The sequence below is a fragment of the Mesocricetus auratus genome, unplaced genomic scaffold (assembly GCF_017639785.1).
Source record: "Mesocricetus auratus isolate SY011 unplaced genomic scaffold, BCM_Maur_2.0 Super-Scaffold_100676, whole genome shotgun sequence".
In the NCBI taxonomy this organism is placed as follows: Eukaryota; Metazoa; Chordata; class Mammalia; order Rodentia; family Cricetidae; genus Mesocricetus; species Mesocricetus auratus.
The window spans coordinates 145,058,902-145,073,765 of NW_024429266.1; the positions used below are offsets into that span (position 1 = coordinate 145,058,902).

General features: G+C 48.1%; 1 protein-coding gene across 6 annotated transcripts in view; it reads right to left on the reverse strand.

Annotated features, from left to right (window-relative positions):
* Positions 1-14,864, reverse strand: part of Tet3 (tet methylcytosine dioxygenase 3) — a 102,515-nt gene that overhangs the window by 53,708 nt on the left and 33,943 nt on the right. The window contains exons 1-2 of one of the 6 annotated variants that reach the window (XM_021227736.2): positions 13,145-13,151; positions 10,406-10,408 (exon numbers count right to left, since the gene is read on the reverse strand). The exons of the other annotated variants lie outside the window; for them this stretch is intronic. The gene's annotated coding sequence lies outside the window, so the exon portion shown is untranslated. Of the gene's footprint in view, positions 1-10,405; positions 10,409-13,144; positions 13,152-14,864 lie in introns of those variants that run through there. 6 annotated transcript variants of the gene reach the window in all.

The following is a 14,864-nucleotide window of genomic DNA, read 5'->3' on the forward strand; positions in this document are numbered from 1 at the left end:
AAGATCTAATTTCTACCTGGCAAGTTTGTCTATGGCAGAGAAGAGCTACTGCTTACTCAGAACATAGCTGTCTCCACACACTCCCCATCTCAGCACCAGTATAGACTCCTGAAACCAGGGCCAGAGGTCAGGGATTGATTACTCATTAATACCGGAATCAATTATAACTTCATTTACCTGTGCTACCTTTGTAGTCCCTGTGGGCATTTGATTTACAACTGCATCTGAAGATGTTCAAGTTTCACAATGTTTGCCACAATTCTGTTGAGACCAGCTACGGAGAGTGCTGGCTTGCAAGGGCTGCCACCACAGCCCAGCCATACTCAGATACAAGTTGGTAAGTCAGCTGACAAGGGTGGGGTCTAGCAGTCTGTCACAGTGAGGCAGGCAAGCACAGGGAATAGCTTAGCAACCTGGACTCCACTTGGTTTGGGCTATGCATGCTCCCCTGTTCTAATAATGCACTTGGCAACCGGACACCCCTCCTCTTACCTACATGACTGTTATATCCACCCCTCTCTGAACCTAGGAACCCATCACTAACAAGGGAGTCTTGTATACGCACAGCTGCACGCACACCTTTCTCTGAACAACGGACTGAGTCTCTCCTTGCCTTATTGACCATTAATCTTAGAACCTATTCAATCATACTCGAGTTTGGTCTGGGTACAGAAGATAGGCCATTCTGGACTGAACTGGTTTGAAGTATGTGTGCATTAAGACAAATTGTCTTCAATGTGAACTTTTAAGGAGAATACCCTATTTGCCATCTTATGCCTACCTGGATATGTATTTTTGGGGAAGGACATGTAAAATAGAAGAAATGGTTATGTATCTTGAAAGCTGTCAATAAACACAAACTACCCAGCCGGGCAGTGGTGGCGTATGCCTGTAATCCCAGCACACAGGAGACAGAGGCAGATGGAGCTGAGTTCAAAGCCAGCCTGGTCTACAGAGTGAATTATTGGACAGCCAAGGCTACACAGAGAAACCCAAAAAACAAAAACAAACAAACACCAGACTACCCAAAGCCTCTAGCACCCAAGCCCCTCCTCCTCTTGAAGGGAAGTCCCAGTAAGCAGGGCCCTTCACTCCCGGGGCCTGCCGCCACTCTTGCCAGTGCGTCTGGCCTGGCCTGTCACTTCCCCTTGCTCCCTCTGCAACCGTGTGCCTTTGCTTCAACCCCTTTAGCAAGACATCAAGAACCCTGACCACCAGCAACAGCACAGCTGTTCTCCAAGAAGACAGATGTTGAAAACAGGAGGGTTAAAGTATCCCCAGGTAGAATAACCATGCCACCTGCCATCAGGACAAACAGGCTGGATCAGGTGCCACAAGGTCAAGAGGCTGGAGAGAGAAAAGTCAAACTGAGTAAACACAGCCCTGTACTGACACCATGTCCACGCAAGTCACACACGGGAGAGGCACAGCAGCATGTACTCAAACACTAATGATCCACACTCCCCATAATGTAGTGTGAGGGCCCGGCAGTCCCACGGCTCCCTCAGACTGATCATAATCCATAGTAAGAAATACTTAGGTCAGTTAGCAGTTGAGCTCTAAGAGTTGTTCCGACATGCCAGGCCCCGTTCCCTTCTTTCCTGCCTGTCCTTTAAGTCTAGGCTAGTGTGCTTTTACCGATGGGTCCCGAAACTTTGATATACAGCTACAAGACAACCTCAACAGGGCACAAACAGTCCCTTCCTGAACGTAGGCTTCCTTCCGTCTGAGACCACAAACAAAGCAGCTGCAGTAAGCTGCACCTGATGCTGATAAAGGTGACAAACAGCCCTGGAACATCCTAAAAGCACATGGCAGTGTGTACTCAGGTGCACTTGGGCTGGGAGGGAAAGAAGCCAGTTCTCTCCAGACAGGTATGCTCGGGGAGGGGGGTCCAGAAAGACTCATCTCAGTGGTTTTTGAGATTAGGCAGGACAGATGGACAGATATTTGGGAAGAGGAAGAAGAATTTACAGATGGAAGGATCAAGCAAGTACGTTGATAAGGAGGCCTGCAGGCTTTGGGCACAGTAAGCTGTTGAGTTCAGTTGGTAGAGCATTCACCGCCTTGCATGCCTAAGGCCCTGGGTTTGATCCCTAACCATGCACCAGATAAGCAGATGTGGAGGCAGCAGCATGGACAGCGGAGAGTAGACTTACATTCCAAGAGGGAAAAATTCAGGTGAGCCTGTAAGCCCCAGAGGTTGTGACTCAAAGGCTAGGCAGACACTACCATCAGTATCCAGATCTGTGACATGAGGCCTGACTAACGAGCAGAAAAGAATGGGCAAGGAACATGTCACAGGGGTAAAATAGAAACATTAAGAGACAAGAAACAAAATACTTCTACTGGGTGAAGCCCTCCTTGAGAAGCCCTCCTTGAGCGATCCTGCTTACTCCAGATTACTCCAGTGTCTGTGCCAGAGTTGAATCACCATGCCCAGACTCATTCTGTTGGGACGCATAGCCAACTGTGTCATGAGCTAAGGGACAAGGCTCCTGGCACACCTCTGGAACCTGCGCCTCTGCCTCCTGCAGAGCCGACTGGCATCTGTGTCATCCTCCCCAAGCTTTGGAAGACCCTCTGAGGCTCCAGGCATACTTAAAGATCTCTCCCCTTTCTGGCTACTGTCCTGGGCCCTCCCACCCCTGGGTTTCTTCTTTGACTCAGTGTTGTTGACACCCAGTTCCCTGTCAGGTCTTACCCAGGTTAGGCTATGCTCCCCTCATCTGCAGCAGCAGGGTTTGTCCCTGGGAGACTAGAGTGAGTAAACACCAATGGGCACAGCAATGTCCCGAGCGGTGTCTCCTCCCGAGGAGCTGTGTGCACCCACAGTTCAGAGTTCACCTTCGTACCACTCTGGTCTCCCTCCAGGGCCACGGGAGCCTCTGCTGAAATTCACTCGGCATCCTGCCTGGCCAGGACTCTAGGTTCCTCCTGCTGCCTCATTCCCTACAGCAAACTCCCTGGGTCTCCCTAATCTCTACCACTGTCTCCCAAACAGTTGCAGGGGTTCGACAGCAGTAGCCTGCCCTCCCTACCTGAGGGATTCCAGAACCTCTGGCAGTGGGCAAGGCTGTGATTCTCTACTCTCCAGATAATTCAGTCAGTCAACACCACTACGGAGAGGGCTACGGACCCAATTCCAGCCTCCTAAGTTTTTCCTGACTCTCAGTAAGTGCCCACGGGCTGCACCATTCTAGTGAACAAAAGCAGAGGGAGGTGCTTAGAAGAGCTGTACCAGGGTGCAGTGCTGTTCATCCTTTCTCAGCTTCGAGAGGAAGACAGGAGTGACAAGCCACAGAGCTGGCCTGCTGCTTGTAAGCTGCACACCACGTTTGCAGAAACCCATCCAAGGTGTTTGCAGCCAGAACGAGCAAGCTCCACAAATGGCTATTTCTCCACGGCGGACTCTCTAGGGTGAATTCTCCCAGAACTTGAGGCAATAGAGGCTGCCTCCCCACCCGGATCGTTCCACCTCAAGTCCAGCCCAGCAGTTCCACTCAGCCAAGCTGGCAGCTGTTGGAGGGCTTGAGCTTTGCAGCCCCCCTCCCCCTCAGCTGAGCCCCCAAGTGAAAACTAGCCCTGCCACTCTCATAGTGTAGGGATCCTGCTTATGGCATATTCTATCTAGAGATGATCAATTATTCATCTCTTCAGAGGGTCCTTCCCTCCTGAGGTTTGCTGACAAAGCTGGTATGTAATGGAGAGACTTTTAGGGAGCCCTGGCAGAGGATGCACACAGCTGCCAACTTTGGCAGGAGAGCATGTGTGCACATGTGCATACTCACTAGTGAGACCCAGGGGTGTGCCACCTTTACAAACTGCAAACCCAAGAAGGCCATGTCTACCTTTTTGAACCATCACACAATGGCAGAGTCAGTTCTTGTCGGGGAGGGGTTAGATGTGATTCTCATGATAACTATTCATGTTATCAATGCAGCATTTGAAAACCTCCTGCTTTTCAACTATTACAAAATGGACTGATATAGATCTTTCGGTAACTGGGTGATGCATAGTAACTCGTGTGGCTGCAAAGAGGAAAGGAAAGAGGCTGACGTGAGAGCAGCCCGTAGAACTATCTGCTGGCACACCCTCAGAGCAAGCTGAGCATCACGCTCAGCACCCCACACTCACGCCTATCTCATGTAATCTTCTCAAGCTCTACAAGCACAGTACAGAAGGCCACTGACAGAGAGAAGGTAAGTAGCATTTCTCGATCATACAGAGCTGCCATTTTAAATCACCAAGCACTCTGAATCTTACTTCAATAAACGTAAAAACCAATAAAACAGAAGAAATTAAAATGCCAAGATTGCTTCCATAGCATTAGTAGAAAAGAACAAATATAGGAATGGTTTTAAAGTGTTCTGTTTGTCTTCATGGAAAGAAAATGGGAAATTAACATATGAAAAATATTCTACTACAGAAACACACACACACACACACACACAGCAGGCAGTTGGAGAGACGGCTCAGAGGTTAAGAGTATTGGCTGCTCTTGCAAAGGATCTGGGTTCTATTCCCAGCATCCACATGGCAGCTCAAAACTAACTCCAGTTCCAGGGGATCTTACCCTCTTCTGTTCTCAGGTACTAGGCATGCACATGGTACACTCATATGTGCAGGAAAACTCATACACACAGATAAAACTAGATGTTAAAAACAGTAAGACAAGAGTGATGCCCGGGGTGGTGGCGCAAGCCTGTAATCCCAGTACTCCGGAGGCTGAGATGGAAAGGTTTGAAGTTTGAGGCTAGCCTGAGATAACACATAGCAAGACCATCTCAAAATGAAACAAAACATAACAGTGAGACTCTAGCCACCACCTTACTAGGTGTAGTTTTAAGCTACTTCCGTTTCCTCAATATGTAAATTGAGGGGAGGGTAATAGTGTCATCTACCCTCACGAAGTAATGGAAGATTAAACAAGCACATGGCATATGTTCACAGCAGCACAGGAATGCATGTGACAAGTACCACAAAAGGGTGTTAGTTTAGCACCGAGTGCCATGGGGTTCAGCAGCAGCTCCTCTTGCCAGCACTAGCCAAAAGGCCCAAGGACGATCATTCCGGGAAACATTTGTGGATGATGTTTAATGTCAAATACACGTGCTGTAGCCCTGTAGTTCGAGAACCCATGTACACACATGAAAGCAGCAGCATGACCACAATTCACAGAAGCATTAACTATCAGCAGCGACACGTGCAGACACCGAGAGCTCACCGATCACAAAGCAGATGAGTCGTAAGCAGCAGTGGGAACAACCGATCTCAGGACTGGGAAAGATCTCAAACTGTGTGAGTTACAGTGCGGGAGGACGAGGTAGCTCTGGTAAAGGCACCGGGCCTCAAAACCTGAGCTCTATCCTTGGAATCCACATGGTAGCAGAGATTCAACTCATGCAAGCTATTCTCCGACGTCCACATGGGGGGGGTGGAGGGGGAGGGAGAGGAAAGAGAAAGGGGAGAGAGGGAGAGGGAGAGGGAGCACACACTGACAGCTCACACAAAGAACTAGCCTTATGCTGGCCATGGTGGCGCACGCCTTTAACCCCAGAATTCTGAAGGCAGAGGCAGGTGGACCTCGATGAGTCCATAGATAGGGTCTTACTATATAGCCCAGGCTATCTCAAAGAACTTACACACAAAGACTGACCTACACACACACACACACACACACACACACACACACACACACACACACACACGCGCGGCTCTAGAGATTTCTACTGGACAAGCAAGAGTAAACATAAGGAAACAATTGGATAATGAAAATGTCAGAGGAAAGATAAAGACTGAATTCAAGGCAATGAATGGTTGGGTTTCTGAGGCAAAGACAGGGATGGACTAGAATATGTAAGCAACATTTTTAGTTAGGTTTTATCTGTTTGATATTATGTGTACATATTAATGTACACAAGAAAAATTATGACACTGCATTTGGTGATATGTCACTTAAGGTGGTAATGGGTAAATTTCAAATATAACACAGGAAATTGTTCAGTGAATGTCCATGCTCTCTACATACTGACTGAAAAAGATAGTCTCATGTGGACCAAACTGGCCTCCAACTTTCTATGTAGGGAATGTGACCTTGAACTTCTGGTCCTCCTGTCTCCACCTTGCGAATACTTCAACTGAGCATGTGCCACCACACCGTTTTATGCTGGAGATTGAGCCCAAGGCTTCCTGGATGTGGATGAGCACTTTACCAACTGGGCTACCCCATCCTCAGGGAATGTTCTCCTGATGGGGGCGGGAATCCTTTCTAAAAAAGGGGGGCAGCAATTCAGCTCAAAACACTGCCCGACTTAATTCTATCCCCTTAGCAGTGCACAGCCAAACAGAGCTGACCCTGCAGGTACACACACGAGAAGGGCTTGGCTCCAGGTGACATTGTACACATTAAACTTCATGCATGATGTGTATACATGTGTGTCAGAGCAAGCATGTAGGTGTTCAGTTTATTATATTTGGTTTTTCTTTAGAGAAAAAGGGCTGAAGGATGGAGCCCCAGCAGCAAAAAGCATGTGCAAGCCTACGAACAGAAAGGGCAGCTCAGAGATGGGACTTGTGGTCTCTTTGTGAGCAGTTTCTGTGGCTACAAACTCGTCTCTCATGCACAAGTCCAGGAAGAAAACCAGGGAGTGTCTGGGAGATGAAGAGTGTCTGGAAGGAATCTGAAACCTTAACCCACGAGCCACGGATGCCATGGCTGCCAACTTCAAACCCCAACCTGCAGCCCCTGGCAGAGCAGCTGCCCAGTGCAGAGCCCTGGCCTGTGCCCCCCCCCAAGCCACAGCCTCCAGCCAGTGTAGAGGAAATACAGCCAACCACATCAAAGGACTAGCAAAAGGTAAAGTCTCCAGCACACCATAACCAAACCAGGCTGTCAGGGTGGTTCCCAGGCACAACAAGACTCCCCCATGCAGCCCTGCTGTGCAAAAATACAGCCCCAAAGGGCTGCAGCCTGCATTCCTGGCCACAGGGCCATTGGGCCAGCCCCACAGCGCATGTCCTTGGACTGGGGCACCCATGGCTCAGTGAGGCCCCGCCTAGTGCTGCTCACAGCCAACCTCTCCACCACCTCCTGCCCCCCCCAAAGCCTTCTTAGAAGGCTCAGGAAACCAGCAAGCAAACATTGCCGCCACCACAGTCCCCTGACAGAGCCAGCCTTGGTGAATGGCCCCATGACTGTTTCCTGAAGGAGCCCCAAACCCCTCAAGCCCCAGGGGACTCGGGTACGTCAGAGGAACTAGAGTTGAGGAAGAAAAAGCAAGCAGCCAACAGTCTTGGAAAAGGGTACAAACCGCATGAAGCAAGCAATTCCGGCTTAAACGTAACCTTCCAGTGCTTCCGGCCCCACATCAGTTTTGGCAGACAAGCCAAATAAGGCACAAACTAACCAAGCTCAAAATTGGCGAGTGGTATTAAAGTCGACTCCACATCAACAGCAGCAGTGTGGATGCCCAGTCTCCCTGCTACCTACCCTCCCTGCTACCCAATTATAATTCTTTGGGAGTAAACTTCCAATGCAAAGGGGTCTCAAAGTTACTAAAGTTTCATCTCAATTTCTCAAAGAGCTCGCTCCCCTGTGCACTCCTTTCTCAAGGATGCAAGAGGAGTCGATTTTTCCATGGGGTAGTGGAGGGGTGGATGCAACTGGTCCAGTATTTACATGGCACCTTGGATCCCCAGAATCCACATAAAAAAGCTGGGTGTGGGGTGTTGGGGAAGCAGAGAAAGGTGGTTTGGTTCCCTGGTCAGCCATGCTAACCTACACAGCCATCTCCAGGTCAGTGAGATCCTGCCTCAAAACGAAGTAGACTTGATACTTAAGGTTGTCCACTGGCCTAAACAGACACAAATCTTGAAGCAACTACAAAAAAAGCACTTTCACCCAACATGACAATGTCAGAGTCTTCCAGCTCAGTGACCCAGGCCAGGATGCCCTTCCACAACTGGAATCTTTAATTTCAGACAGTAAACGACTGACAGGGACTAAATATGTAAATAAATGAGGAACTGGGGCAGGAAGGATCCCTCCTCATAATACTGCCAAGCCTAGGAATTTAGGTTTAAGAGCTGCATTTCTAAAAAGTCTTTTCTACGTACTAGTGAAAACTGGTCCATTATGAACAGAACATTGGGGTAAATCATCCAACATCAGATACTCATTGAAACCCTTAAGTACCACAGAAAAAAAGATGGATGAAACTAGCAGAACACCCCCTGCCTTATGAGGCTTATGACAACATCAAACCATGTGTACAAATAACTGAATGTTCATTAAAAGGTAAAAAAATTAGCTGCAGCAACCCGAGAGACAATGAGCCTCCACCCCCAAGTGCGATCAGCTTATTAAACAGTCACCTATCATCTAGTCATACAGAGTTATAGACCGTTTGTCTCTCCACTGCTAGGCACTGGGATACTGTGGCGACAGAGCAGAGTCCTTGTCTCTTGGACTGGCATTTGTTAGATGCCTCACCGTCCTACAATTCACACTGCATCACCATCACTAAGATGTGCAGGAGCTCATAAACCTATGTCCATGTACCTGGCTCTGAATATGTAACGAAAGGGCCACTGACCCTCAACTTGTCTTTGAGTGAATCGGCTTTGTGTGTGGTGACTGGTAGAATATCAAAGGCGTACGCTAGACTCACTACAGACAGAGCCAGGGAAACTCTGGTGCACATCTCCAGGGAATACAGTGAGATCATAAGAGAAATAAGACAGAAAGACCAGTTCAGTGAAGTTGCTTGGGAGCTGTGGAATGGGAGGCTTTCCTCACTGTCAAGTGCCACCAGAAGGAACACGGTGAGGCTGAGAATGCCTGGCTTGTATTTGGGTGCCTTTTTGATTTTGCTTGGAGTCAAAGAACCTGTGGTTCAATCTCTAGGCGTGTCACGGTGTTCCACATTCGAGCACACATGACTGTCCAGGTAGCTAGTTTGAAAATCTTCCTACATCTGTTTGGCTTTTTTTTTTTTTTTGGTTTTTCGAGGCTTTGGAGGCTGTCCTGGAACTAGCTCTTGTAGACCAGGCTGGCCTCGAACTCACAGAGATCCGCCCACCTCTGCCTCCCGAGTGCTGGGATTAAAGGCTTGCGCCACCAACGCCCGGCCTGTTTGGCTTTTTAAACTCCCACTGTCCGCAGACACTGCAGGAAGCAACCTTGTAACAGGTGGGGCTTCACACGGCTTAGCATGGCTTATCTGGATGACAGTTTAAATACTGTAGAATTAGCAAGCCTTGGAGAAAACTGCCTTCAAGACTGGAGGAGGCCCTGCAAGGCATTGCTTGAGAGACAGGTCTGAGAACGCCCAGCAAGGGGTAAACAAACAGCAGGGTCAGCATGCCCCTGGCCACACCCTCTTAGTAGCCCTGACCAGCATTGCTCTGAATCTCCATCCATCCACGGTGAGATGAATACAGAAGGCAGCAGCACTCCCTTCAGAACTTGCATCGGAATTTGACACAATAATGCAATATACACTTGCTTCCTAGTCATTTGTTTTTATTTTACAAAGTGACCTATGATGGATTAGGAAAAAACTCAGAATATGGCTAGTAGGCCCAGCAGTGCAGGTGGAGAAGAAGAGAAACAGCTTCTGTTTTATAGTACAGTTTATGGCTAACAATTAGCTGTACACTTCCAAACAGGTAGGAGAGGGGCTGGAGAGAAGGCTCACAGGCTGAGAGCCCTGGCTGCTCTGCCAGGGGATCTGAGTTCCATTCCTAGCATCTGCACAGCGGTTCACAGCCATCTGCAACTCCAGTTCCTTGGACTCCAACACCCTCTTGTGGCCTCTGTGGGCACTGCATATATACGGTACAAAGACATGTAGGCAAAACACTCAAACATAAAAATTTTAAAAAGTACTCAGGAGGCAGAGGCAGATGGATCTCTAAGTTCCAGAACAGCCTAGTCTTCAGAATGAGTTCCAGGATGGGCTCCAAAGTTACAGAGAAACCCTGCCTCAAAATAACAAAACAACAAAAGCTACAAAGCACACCAAGACAATTCAACAGAAAAAATCTGCAAGACTTATATAGCATATACCACATGCCACGGAGCTTGAACATGTACCTCAAACCAGACTCAAAAATCCACTCACAATGAATCAAACATAAACGTAAGAATTAAAACTGTACAACTCTTTTTTCAAGCCAGTGTTTGTGTGTAGGTTTGGAGCCTATCCTGGAACTTGCTCTTGTGGACCAGGCTGGCCACGAACTCAGAGACCCACCTGCCTCAGCCTCCCAAGTGCTGGGATTAAAGGCATGCGCCACCACTGCTCAGCTACCATACAACTCTTAAAAGACAGGCACATGCCATCACTCCAGATGAGAAGACGTAACTCTCAAACAATGAGTCAAACAAAAAAGAGGAAACAGACTTCACCAGCAAAGTGGCTCAGCAGGGAGACGTAGCACCCGCCGGCATAAGGCTGACACAGTGGAAGGACAGAATTAATTCCCGTGGGCTGTCCTCTAACAGCAAACATCTCTGCTTCAAAGAAATCCATCAGCTACGTGTGTCTGTGGGGAGTCACACACCAGGGGATAGGGAGATGGGGCAAACCAGAAGAGACTTACAAGTCATAATCTGATAGGAACTATTTGCATTAAAACCTCATACAACTTAGTAATGAAAAGACAACCCAGTTTACAGGTGAGCATGCTAGCCAGGTATGGTGGGCCACAGCTATATTCTGGCACTTTCATGGCTGAGGCAAGAGCGAGAGTCCAAAATATACCTGGCTTGTACAACGTCGTCCTGTATCAAAAAACCCACAGGAAAATGTCACATTTAAACAACTCATATATGATTATTTATACCAATGGTATTGCTAACAGTCAAAAAATAGAAACAACTCAATGTGCACCTCCTGCTGAATGGGCAAACACTTGGGCTAGTCGTCCAACAAGATATTCTGAATATGAACGCTTTTACACACAGGCAACTTGGAGAATGGGAATAAAAATGAGGGACACTAAAGGTCGCATGCTGTAGGGCTCCATTTATATGAAAATGTCTAGATAAGGCAAATCCACTGGCAATGCATCCATTAGTGGTGGCCAGGGACTGGGAGGGCCAAGGGAGTCCAGGGAGCTGAGTACTGTTTGCCCAGAGCTGCTTATGGGGGTGGTAAGACATCTTAAGAAAGCAGTATGAGGTATACACTCTAAATATACCAAAACCCACTCACTGAACTGTGTAGTTTCATGTTACATGAGTTCTCAATAAAAGCTTAATTTAAAAAAAAACTTCAGGACACTGAGATGACTCAGTTGGTAAAAATCACCTGCCACTGAGCCTGACAACTCTACCCATGGGGTAGGAGAGAACCAACTCCAGGAATTATCCTCTGACTTCGGGTGTGTGTGTGTGTGTGTGTGTGTGTGTGTGTGTGTGTGTGTGTGTGTGTGTGTGTGTGTGTGTAAAAGTGTTTCTCTCCAATTCCATAAGCGGTTGCAAGGCAAAGCAGAAATGAACACCAGCTCAAGGAGGCGGGGAGGACTCAGGGCAGGACCTGGCTGTAAAGGTGAGCTTGTGGACCACAAGTGCAGGGGCAGCCACGGGAAGACAGGCGGGGCATCAGGAAAGTGAAGCGCCTCAACTCCAAGGCTTTTCCCAGTAAGTTACAGTGACAGGAGGCCCAACCCCAGGGGCCTAGATAAACCTCCTCACGCCTCACCACAGGGCTTTGAAGGGAGGAAGCCCTCTCAGCAGGGGTGTGGACAAAGAAAGTGTGGGCTAATCATTCACTAAAAAACTACAAATTACTTTTTTTTTTAAACACCCACCACCCAAGTGGGAGCTGCAGAGAAGATAACCAGAGTCAACTGTCACTGAAGCATCCCTTTTGTAATGTAAATAGCCCACTCCAGACGCCCAGCAGGCACCTGGAGGGAGATTCGGAGCAGGTGAGCCTGCCACCTGCTCACCCAGGCCCAGACTCAAGACAGCATTCAGACACATTGCTCAGGTGAGGCCTGAACAAGTCCCTAACCAGAGGCCCCAACAGTGTGGCTGGGGAGAAGTGTGGCTCAAAGTCCAACCGGTAACCCGAGGGTGTTCCTCCCGGGAAAGGGATAACTGTGCTGGCTCAGGGTGGAAGACCTGTCCCCAGCACCATTCTCAGGGGCACTAGAGTTCTAAAGTCCTCCCCTCCCACTTCAGCCTTGATCCCAAGTCAGCAGCAAACCAGCCAGGAAAGAGGTGGGGCACAGGCTTTGGCACTGCAGATGGGGCAGAAGCAAGAACAAGGCAGGCAGTTCCTGGGAGTTGGCCCTGCCCCACCCTCTGCCTGTGGACTTTAGCTAGTGACCCAGACTCCACTGCGAGCCAGCTTTGTAGATACAGATCCCTGCCTCTGCTCCTCTTACACTGCCCTACTACTGCATGTCCCAGAGAAGACATTTTACTGATCTGGGCCCCTATTCTTTATCATAAAACAAGCAAACAAAAAAGAAAACACCTCCTCCCATCCAAGTACTAACCAGGACCAACTCCACTTTGCTTCAGTGAGGAAATAAGATCAGGTGGTTCAGACTTAAGCTAAAAAGAACTTTAGAATGGGAAACTTACAATCCAGAGTAAAGGACACTTAAAGGGAAAAAAAACTGAAAATAAAAGCCAGTGTTGGTGGTGCACGCCTTTAATTCCAGCTCTCGGGAGGCACAGGCAGATGGATTTTCGAGTTTGAGGCCAGCCAGCCTGGTGGGTGCTACAAAACAAGTTCCAGGACAGCCTGAGCTACACAGTGAGACCCTGTTTCAAAAAGAACAAGACAAAACAAACAAAATCCCAAAACCTGAAAATAAAACCCAGGCCTGCTGATTCAGGTTTACACCTGTACCCAGCTACTTGGGAAGCCTGAGGTAAGAAAAAAGATCACCAAGTCTTAAGGACAGCCTAGGCAACTTAGATTAAAAAAGCAAAAGCAAAAACCAGGGTTACGACAGCCTCAAGAATGGCACAGACACCAGCAACACTTGCACGGGGTCTGCAGACTCACAGGTGACTGCAGTCGTCTGTGTGTATGAATGTTTCGTCTGTACACCACATGCATGCAGGTGCCTGGGGACAGCAGAAGAAAAGAGTCAGATCCCCTGGAACAGGAGCTACAGGTGGTTGTGGGCGCCGTGTGGGTGCTGCAAATCCAGCTCAGGTCCTTTAAGAGCGAGCAGCCAGTGCTTCTAACCAGAGACAGCTCTGCAGACCCCGCAACTCTGGTTACTGATGTGACATCCAAAGGGAAGGACACCAGGGCTTCTAATTTTTTCAAATGGCTCAAAAATTAGAGAGGGGGACTAGGCATGTGGCTCGGTGCTATAGCATACAATTCACACTGCTAAGATGCTGGCTCCATCCCCAATACCACAGGAGAGAGGAGAGGGAAGGAGGAGGAAGTGTAACAGCACTAACCCTGAGGAGATGGAAAGAACTCTTTATATCCTTCCTCTAGCCTTTTGGAAACTATGAAGTTATGCCAAAACTGCACATTCTTAAAAATGGGAAAACAGGTGATCCCTAAAGGGCTTCCAGTCTGAGATGTGGTTATATTTTCTGCATTTTACAAACAAAAAAAGCCAGTGGTCACAGTCATAGGCTGTCAGTGACAAAAGGGCTCAGGTTCTTTAATAAACAGCCCCCCCACCCCACCAGGTCCCAGGCCTCCCTCACAAAGGAGCAGTGGCAGCATTGTGCAGACACGGGGCTGCCAGAAATCAATACCAGGGGACAGTCCCCTCTTGCTGTAAGACCCTTTCCTTCCACAACAGGGTAGCAACCACTCCTCTTCTGTAATTCTAGAGAGTGTACTAGATACATGCCTCATCCACAGACAAAGAGGCTCTCACCAGAACGCCTAGGCCCACGAGGAGCAGCTCAGCTTGGAACACTAAGCAGTAGCCCAGGAGCACAGCCCTCAAAGCCCTCTGTAACCCAAGAAACATCTGGAAAGCTTCATTAGCAAGGGGCCTAAATAGCTCTAGGATCAGAAGGGGAAAAATCAAAACCACAGCTGCAGACTCAAAGATATCAATGAGAATATCTAGTACCAGAAAAACCCCTCATCTCAGAAGTACTTTTGCAAAATAAGTTTCAAACCAAGAAGGTATGGGCGAAAATGAACACAAGTAGGAAAAATTGAATCACTAGAAATAAAGACTGAAGCAACTGATCAGAAAACAATACAGTGACTTTTATACATGAACCTAAGTGATGGCTCTCCAAAAGTCCAACCACATACACCTGACAAGAGTGGCTATTTTAAAAAGCAGATGCTAAAAAAGGTGCCACATGTCTAGAATCCTAGCACTCGAGAAGCTGCACCAAGAGGCCTGACTGGGCTACACAGTGAATCTGAGGCTACTCTGGGCTACACAGCAATAATCTTTCTCAATGGAGTTCAAAGGAATATAATCCCCAACAGTGATTGTAAAAAACCTGACCAAATTTTTGAAAATGTGATTTTCTAGGAAATTTTAGATAGTAATATTGAAAATACCAGAGAAAACATCTACCAAAGAATTGCAACCATTTGGTTAACTCATTTTTCTCTTGCTAAGTTTCCCCAGATATCGGAGATAAGCACTTTCTCCATATTTGTAGATAAGGAATCTAGGGGCTCAAGACAGGCCTAGCTATTGGCCAAGTCACCTAGTCAGACATGAGACTTAGTCCCACAGCCTAGTGTCCCCAGGAAAACAGCTCAGAAGAGTGTTACAATGTGCCCCCAATGCAGCTCCGACCATAGCCAGATGTGGGCATTTCTGCTCTCCCAACCCCCGTTACCTATGCAAAAGGTGGTCCAAAAGCTAGGAGCAGCGGCATCTCACCTGAA